Below are 8,000 nucleotides of genomic sequence, written 5' to 3'. Positions count from 1 at the left end.
CCGTCAGTTGTTTTTCCTGTGGCGGCTGAGCTCCTGTGCTAGCCTGCTTCCAAGCTGCAGGGTGATTTGATAAGCTGCCCTGAGCTGTTGTCGTCAGGGAGAGTTGGGATACTGCAAAGAAGGGAATCGACAGTTTCCAATTTTTAAATATGATGTGACAAATATAAAGGAAGCCCACCAAAGTATTGTACTATGTCTTCCTGACCAGTACTTTGAACCAGGAAGTAGCGCAACCACTAGGACTTGACCAGGAAGTACGCACCACTAGTATTGCAATCGCTTCGGTACGGAAGCTAGAGCCGACCACTAGTATTGACCAGGAAGTAGCGCTTCCATCATTTGACCGACAGGTATGCCTCCACTAGTATTGACAGGAGTAGCGCTCCACTAGTATTGACCAGGAGTTAGCGCTCTCCACGTAGTATGGACGAGGAAGTACGCTCCATCTAGTATATGACCAGGAAGTAGACGCCCCCAGTATGTGATCCGGAGACTAGAGTTAGCGCACGCCAGTATTGACCAGGAGGAGTAGCGCACCGCACAGTATTTGACCAGGAAGTAGCGCACCGCGCAGTTATTGACCAGGAAGTAGGGCGCACCCCCTCGCGCAAGGCGATGAGCGCAGGAAGTAGCGCTCACACTAGAGTATTGACCAGAAGTAGCGCGCCGCAGTATTGACCAGGAAGTAGACGCACCGCCTAGTATTGACCAGAAGTAGCGCCACACTAGTATTGACCAGGAGAGTAGCGCTCCACTAGTATTGACCAGGAAGTAGCGCTCCACTAGTATTGACCTATGGAAGTAGCGCACCGCCAGTATTGCCAGAGAAGTAGCCGCACCGCCTAGTATTAGCACCAGGAAGTAGCGACCGCCCAGTATTGACCAGGAAGTGTACCAGCGCTTCACTCTAGTATTACCAGAAGTTAGCGCCCCCGCAGTATTTGACAGAAGTAGCGCACTCGCCATGGATGATTGATCCGGAAGTAGCGCACCGCGCAGTATTGACCAGGAAGTAGCGCAACCCTTGACTGAAGTAGTACACCGGACACGACGTCCAGTACTTTGCACCGGAATCTAGCGCCGTCTTCCACTAGTATTGACCAGGAAGTAGCGCTCGCATAGTAATTGACCAGGAAGTAGCGCGTCCCTAGTATTGCCAGAAGTGTCACCGCACCGTGTATTGAACCAGGAAGTAGCCCCCTGAGTATTGATCATGGAGTAGCGCCCGCATATCCAGTATGACCAGGCAGTAGCGCACCGCCTAGTATGTGACCCATGGGGGGGGAAAAGTAGCGCACGCTATATGACCAGGAAGTAGCGCACCGCAGTATTGACCAGGAATAGGCGCTCACGTCGACCAGCAGTGCAGCCCGCCTATCGACAGTTAGCGACGTAGACAATGCGCACCGCATATTCCGAGCGCAAACTCATTCGAAGTACCCTATACGGGAAGTACGCACACTAGTATTGACCAGGAAGTAGCCTCACTAGTATTGACCGAAGTCAGCGCTCACCTAGTATGAACAGGAAGAGCGCACCGCTCAGTCATTTGACCAGGAAATAGGCACGCCAAGTGAGAGTTTGCTGACCAAGTGTACGCATCATATTACAGGAAGCGCCCTAGTTTGGCCAGCGTAGCACCCAGTATGAATGTAGCGCACCGCCAGTATGACCTAAGACACCAAGAGCCGCACTGTATGCAGGACATGCCACCACTAGTATGACAGGAAGTAGCCTCCAAGCTTAATTGTACCAGGAAGTACGCACCGCCAGTATGGACCAGTAGGAAGGTAGTTGACAGTAGCCTCGCCGAGTATTGACCAGAGAAGTTAGCGCACACAGTATGACAGGCAAGTAGCGCTCCATAGTAGACAGGAAGTAGCGGCTCCACTAGTATGACCAGGAGTTAGCGCTCCCTAGTATTGACCAGGAAGTCTTAGCGGTCCCGCTAGTATTTGACCAGGTAAGTAGCGCACGCCAGTATTGACCAGAGTAGCGCACCGCTAGTATTGACCAGGAAGTAGCGCACCGCCAGTATTGACCAGGAAGTAGCGCACCGCTAGTATTGACCGAAGTAGCGCGACACGCCAGTACGTTGACCAGGAAACGTAGCGCACCGCTAGTATGACCAGGAAGTAGCGCTCCGCCAGTATTGAACAGGAAGTAGCGCACCGCTATATTGACCAGGAAGTAGCGCACGCCAGTATCGACCAGGAAGTAGCGCACCGCAGTATTGACCAGGAAGTAGCGCTCCGCCAGTATTGACCAGGAAAGTAGCGCTCACCAGTATTGACCAGGAGTAGCGCTCACTAGTATGGCCGGATAGCGCTACTGTATTGACCAGGAAGTAGCGCACGCCAGTATTGGACCAGGAAGTAGCGCACCGCCAGTCATTGACCAGGAAGTACGCCCTCTAGTCTTGACCAGGAAGAAGTAGCACCGCTCCACGTATGACCGGAACGTAGCTGCTCCACTAGTATTTACAGAATAGGCAGCAGAATTGACCGGAAGGCGCACGCCGTATTCTTGCATCCAGGAAAGTAGCGCACCGGCCATATCTTCACCCCAGGAAGTAACGCGCCAGTCATGACCAGTAATAGGCACCCACGGGACCAAGAATGCCAGACATTATTATCATGCCAGCTAGATTGGACAGGAAGTAGCGCTCCACAGCGGTATACTTGACCAGGAAGCTAGCGCTCACCTAGTATTCGACCAGGACAGTTAGCGTGCTCTCCTCCTAGTCTTTACCCAGAAGTTAGCCCTCCCCTAGTATTGAGTCCCAGGAAAGTAGCGGCTCCCTTCCTAGTACTGCACGCAGGAAGTAGCGCACCGCCAGTATGTTGACCAGGAGATAGCGCACGCTAGTATTGACCAGAAGTAGCGCTCCCCTTGTATTTGACCGGAAGTAGCGCTCCCAACTAGTATGGACCGGAAGTAGCCGCCTCCACTAGTTTGACCGGTGACGTAGCTAGCGCTCCACCTAGTTCATGAGTGACCGGGAAGGTAGCGCTCATCTAGTTATTGACCGGGAGGTAGCGCTTCCCTAGTATGCTTGACACGGACCTCTAGTAGCTTCGCGCCGACTTCACTGAGCCGGGAAGAGCGACTCCACTAGTATTTGACCGAGGAGCGCATCCGCCAGTATAGTTGACCGGGACAGTACGTCGCCCCGGCAGTCATCTGACAGGACTACAGTAGCGGCACCCGCTTAGTAATTGACGCAGGAGTAGCGCACTGCCAGTACTTGACAGCGAAGTACGCACCGTGTATTGACAGGGAAGTAGCGCACGCTAGATATTGACCAGGGAAGTAGCGCACCGCCAGTATGACAGTAAGCTATGCGCACGCCAGTATTACCAGGAAGTAGCGCACCGCAGTATGACCAGGAAGTAGCGCTCCACTAGTCTTTACCAGGAATAGCGCACCGCCAGTATTGACAGGAAGTAGCGCACCCGCCCAGTATGACCAGATAAGTAGCGCACCGCTAAGTACTTTGGACCAGGAAGTAGCGCACCTGCCAGTAATACCAGGAAGTAAGCGCACCCATAGTTTGACCAGAGTAGCGCACCCGGGGGGAGCAGCAGGTAGCCTATAAAATAATGATAGACTATATAGCCAATTCAAAACACAGCTCGTAATCTCGCTAGTTAACTATTCAGCTATAAGCATTAATGTCATTACCGTCTTGTTTCCAACCGGCTCTGTTGAGAAGTCTGACATCTGACACCATAACAGGAAACCTGACATTCCTCTCTATTAAAACAGTAGGCTAACCCGGTAATTTCAGCAATGCAAAAATAATATTCTAAAATGGACAAATAACTTCCATGCTGTGCATAGATCTCCCCTGAAATATGAATATTTTAGCCGTATAAAAAGGTTATAGATAAAATAAAAAAAATCTTAGTACTTTGTTTTGAAGTAACCTACCTTATCCATTTCTATCCCAGATTCATTGAATGAGAGAATAATTGTATATTGAAAGTATTTGGTTGTAATGTTGCAATATTTTATATTTCGGGTGGCCAACCGTCCCCCGTCTAACACACCACATCTGTTACTCAACAAGACCTTGATGAAAACAGACACACCCAGCTCTCCAGATGGAGGGATGGCCACATGGGTTTTATACAGTAGCCTAACAATGTGGTTATTCTACTTTGAGGGAGGTGAAGTGCCTTGATCAAGGGCACAACGGCACGAGATAGTAGGCTACATGGGGTCAGAGACCAGCAGCAATACCACATTTAACAGGACTTTTTCCATGTAGGCTATTTTGACTGCATTTACAAAGGGAGACCAATTCTGATATTTGTTTCACTAATTGGTCCTTTGACCAATCAGATAAGCTATGGGAAAAAGATATTCTGTGAAAAGATCTGATGTGATTGGTCAAAAGACTAATTAGTGGAAAACAATATCAGAATTGGGCTGCTTGACTAAACACAGACATAGAGATATCATCAATTATTGGTCTTGGATATTTGGTTAAAAGTCATGGAGAAGTCATGGAAAAGTAATGAATTTTCCATTAGTCAAAATGTGAATAAACCCTTAACAGTGAATAATCAGAGGTCTCTATAGCATAACGTAAATTTGTGAATTTCTGTGAACAAAGTCTAATGGACCGTGGGCGGGCTGTTGGCACCGAGTCACCAGAATATGAATAAACACACATCAACCACTTTCTACCAGCATCTCCATCACTATAAGAGCCAGGGGGTTCAAAACATTATGTCATATTAATCATATATATTCTATACCAGACATACCATCATCCTATCTCTTTCTGTCTTTGCCTATTGCCAATAAAGAGTAAACCAGAGGAGCCTTTGATGCATACGCCAAGTAGCCGATCTGTCATCACAATTTATTTCCAACATGACACAGAGAAGTTATACGTTTTGTCAACAGCTGTCGGGAATAGTGTGCACTGAGAAATAATTTTTTTTTATTTTTATGTTGGACCCATTCCCCTTAAGTTATGGTTACTGCAAGCGGCCGATGGCAGAACATCTGGGAGGTAGACCTACCTCATGGCTGGTTGCCGAGATTCATAATATTGTCTTGATTAATTCAGCTACATAATAATCCCCGAGGGCCAAGTGTAGCAGGCTTCCCTCGGAACACTTTTACACATTATGACGTTTGCATAATTCCGTCCAATATTTCCTGTGTTGACCGGTAGCTATTCCACATCAACAGTCTACAGGCAGGATGTCTTCTGATGTGGAAATATCTAAAAAGGTAAAAGACTGACGACGTGAGTTTAACTACGGTAGCCATGTCAGTCTTCTGTGGACAACCCTCCGCTACATATATATAGGGAGACCGCAATAACAACAACGTTTGTTGTTTTAGTTGTGCGCAAATCAACAGTTACTGTTGATTTCAATGTTAAAAAAAATTATTTAAAAAACATTACTGATATGCTGCAGAAGAACAATAAATGTAACTGGTTAAAACACGAGAACATAACTGCCAATACGGAGACACAACACTCGATTCATTTAGATGTCTATTTGAAAATGGGCTTGACAGATCATGATTATTGTTGTGCCAAGATGCATGATACATCTTCTGTCTTCATACACCGGGTGGCATGTGCCAAAACATTCTACAATGATGCCAAGCTATCAGCGCATTTCACGGATTCACCAACTATTAAAAATGTCTGAGCTAAAACGAAAATTGACGGGCGGCTTTTCTTTAAGACCTCCGATTTGGTAATGCTTAAAATGAGTAGTGGTTAACCTACTAGGTAGAGGTAGACAGTCGCGGTTAGCGCCGCTGAAGCTGGAAGAGAAGTGGGAAAAGAGAAGAGCATTGCTACCCAGTCGGAATCTTTCACTTGGCACAATATAACCACCCACCTAATGTAGCGGATCCAGCGCCGGAGACAGTTGATCAAGCTGCTTATTTAATAGTTGAACCCCGTTGCTCGTACATTCCACCCCTTCTAGTTGCTCCCCTGTTGTTCCACTGATCCGACACACAATACTACTTGGTACTGCTTTCTCTTCAGTTGTATCGCTGCAAACGCGTATCCCCTGCTTTACGAGACTGTGGTGTAATCATTTGTCCACACAGTTGTAAACAGTTGCGTTTTTACAACGAAAACGAGAGTTTCTATTGGACTAATTCAGTTAGGTCCTTCCCGTTTCGTTCAGTTTGCTTCCGTTTATTAAACATTTTGCAACAAAATTAGGATAATGAATACACCCCTAGTGCCCTGTAATTGAAAGCCGGTTTGCGATTGGACCACCTGCAGAAGACAAATCATAATGTGTCATGGCAGAGGGTTGGTTGAAAGCTTTGAAGGGCGGGATTAGAATGTACCAATGTTTTTAAAGAGACAGGGAACTCCATTTGAAATATTTGCGCAACAGCTCACGGCAAAATATTGGAGCGTTATAAAGCACTGCAAAATATTGGAGCGTTATAAAGCACTGCAAAATATTGGAGCGTTATAAAGCACTGCCAAATATTGGAGCTTCATAAAGCACTGCATAATATTGGAGCGTCATAAAGCACTGCATAATATTGGAGTGTTATAAAAGCTAAACAGTATTTTGATAAATACAAATGTCATAATTTATTTACTCTTCCAATGATTTGAGACCACAACCAGAACTTTATATCTGTCAGTCTATTTATAGGCAACAGATGTTCACACATTTGCTTCCTGGCAAATAGGCACGTTCGCATATTCACACAATAGAATTTAAAATAATTTGGAGTATTAATCCATTTGGACATTTTAATCAAGTGAATTAAATAAGTAATCAACCACAGTATATAATAGGATAAATCTCGACACAGTTGATTGATTTACCAGGTTTAGGTATCCAGTTCAAATCAAATCAAATTTTATTGGTCACATGGTTAGCAGATGTTGATGCGAGTGTAGCGGAATGCTTGTGCTTCTAGTTCCGACCGTGCATTAATATCTAACAAGTAATCTAACCTAACAATTTCACAACAACTACCTTATACACACAAGTGTAAAGGAATGAATAACAATATGTACATATAAATACATGGATGAGCGATGGCCGAACGGCATAGGCAAGATGCAGTAGATGGTATAGAGTACAGTATATACATATGAGATGAGTAATGTAGGGAAGGACAGTGTTCGACAAGACAACCACCTGCACATTGTCCTCTAGCTTATTGTTCATTGTTCAATGTTATGGTTATTTTGACCCTTGATATTGTTGTTACTGTTGCCTGTTGACCAATTTGAATTATTATTATTAATTATGTTAATATTTTAAACTCCAAAGTAAGCTTTGGCACAATATGTACACTACCGTTCAAAAGTTTGGGTCACAAAGAAATGTCCTTGCTTTTTGGAAAGAAAAAGCAACATTTTTGACCAGATAAAATAACATCAAATTGATCGAAATACAGTGTAGACATTGGTTAAATGTTATGTTAAAATGACTATTGTAGCTGAAATGGCAGATTTTTAATAGAATATTACATGGCGTTACAGAGGCCCTTATCAGCAACCATCATCCGTGTTCCATGGCCACGTTGTTTTAGGCTAATCCAAGTTTAGCAATTGAAATAGGCTAATTGATATAGAAAACCTTTTGCAATTTTGTTAGCACAGCTGAAAACTGTTGTGTTCTGAAAAGAAGCAATCAAAACTGGCCTTCTTTAGACTAGTTGAGTATCTGAGAGTGTCAGCATTTGCGGGTTGAATTACCAGGCTCAAAATGCCAGAAACAAAGAAACTTTGCGGTTTCTGTGTTCTAAACTCGTCTACAGTCTTTCTTGTTTCTGAGAAAATGAGGCGTAATGTCCTATCGCGAGTAAAATCTGCCAAGAAAGCTGAAGATCTCTACAACGCCTGATTGTACTACTCCCTCACAGAAACGAGCGCAAACTGGCTCCTCAACGCGAGAATGAGAAAAGGAGCTGGAGGCCGACCGGTGTACAACTGAGCAAAGAGGACAAGTACATGAGAGTGTGTACTTTGAGAACAG

The 8,000-nt window shown here is 45.2% G+C and overlaps 1 protein-coding gene across 1 annotated transcript in view; it reads right to left on the bottom strand.

Moving 5' to 3' along the window:
- The window catches only part of LOC112074598 (protein-tyrosine sulfotransferase 1-like), a 73,166-nt gene extending 67,079 nt beyond the window's left edge, over positions 1-6,087 (bottom strand). The window contains 1 exon segment of the mRNA XM_070440592.1: positions 5,877-6,087. The gene's annotated coding sequence lies outside the window, so the exon portion shown is untranslated.
- Between the last annotated feature and the right edge of the window lie 1,913 nt (positions 6,088-8,000).

Source organism: Salvelinus sp. IW2-2015, unplaced genomic scaffold (genome assembly GCF_002910315.2).
Source record: "Salvelinus sp. IW2-2015 unplaced genomic scaffold, ASM291031v2 Un_scaffold2704, whole genome shotgun sequence".
In the NCBI taxonomy this organism is placed as follows: Eukaryota; Metazoa; Chordata; class Actinopteri; order Salmoniformes; family Salmonidae; genus Salvelinus; species Salvelinus sp. IW2-2015.
Note: the sequence above shows the minus strand (reverse complement) of the source record. Positions and strands in the feature narration are given on the sequence as shown.